The sequence below is a fragment of the Mus caroli genome, chromosome 10 (assembly GCF_900094665.2).
Source record: "Mus caroli chromosome 10, CAROLI_EIJ_v1.1, whole genome shotgun sequence".
NCBI classification, from domain to species: Eukaryota; Metazoa; Chordata; class Mammalia; order Rodentia; family Muridae; genus Mus; species Mus caroli.
Window position 1 is genome coordinate 36,736,628 of NC_034579.1, and position 1,084 is coordinate 36,737,711.

Consider the following 1,084-nt stretch of genomic DNA (forward strand, 5'->3'; position numbering starts at 1 on the left):
TCCTGGAACTCACTTTGTAGACCAGGCTGGCCTCGAACTCAGAAATACGCCTGCCTCTGCCTCCCGAGTGCTGGGATTAAAGGCGTGCGCCACCATGCCCAGCTCCACCTTAATTTTCAAACTGTGTACATTACTGCTACTTTTCAATATTGAAAGTTATAGATTATCCAGTTCCAACTTACATTACCCCAAGCAGCCAGGGAATGAGACATGAATATACAACTTCTGCATTCATGAATAAGTATGTGTGGAGTTAACATCTAAAGATAGTTGTGAAGCAGTCCTTGGCTGCGTGTGAGCACAGAAACGGAAAGGACACAACTGCTTCGTTCTCTCCCTCATCTCCCTTGGTTTGTTTGTTTGCTTCCTTACTAAGCTAACATTTGCTAACCAACCTCTCAGAATAATCTCACATGCACTATATTGCTGGCCACTGCTGTGTATTATGTATATTAATATGCATAAAATAGTAAAACCTTTATATTGATGTTTTCAAGGTCTTCTTAGCCACTAGCTGAGGTGCTTTTAATTCACTTGGGTACAATGGATATAAATAAAATTTATTGGGTTATATTGCCCTCTACTGACCTGCATGTCCAATTATGCACACACCCTGTACTGGCTGGTTTTGTGTGTCAACTTGACACAGGCTGGAGTTATCACAGAGAACGGAGCTTCAGCTGGGGAAATGCCTCCATGAGATCCAACTGTAAGGCATTTTCTCAATTAGTGATCAAGGGGGAAAGGCCCCTTGTGGGTGGGACCATCTCTGGCTGGTTAGTCTTGGGTTCTATAAGAGAGCAGGCTGAGCAAGCCCGGGGAAGCAAGCCAGTAAAGAACATCCCTCCATGGCCTCTGCATCAGCTCCTGCTTTCTGACCTGCTTGAGTTTCAGTCCTGACTTCCCTTGGTGATGAACAGCAGTATGGAAGTGTAAGCTGAATAAACCCTTTCCTCCCCAACTTGCTTCTTGGTCGTGATGTTTGTGCGGGAATAGAAACCCTGACTAAGGTACCCCCTGTGTGGACTAGTGAGTGTACTCTGATGGGGAGGTGAGAGACAATTACACCACCTTGCCTGAGCTC

At 45.3% G+C, this 1,084-nt stretch overlaps 1 protein-coding gene across 1 annotated transcript in view; it reads right to left on the bottom strand.

The window, feature by feature from the left end:
* Fig4 (FIG4 phosphoinositide 5-phosphatase) overlaps positions 1-1,084 on the bottom strand; it is a 114,309-nt gene that overhangs the window by 71,905 nt on the left and 41,320 nt on the right. The gene's annotated exons all lie outside the window — the stretch shown is intronic.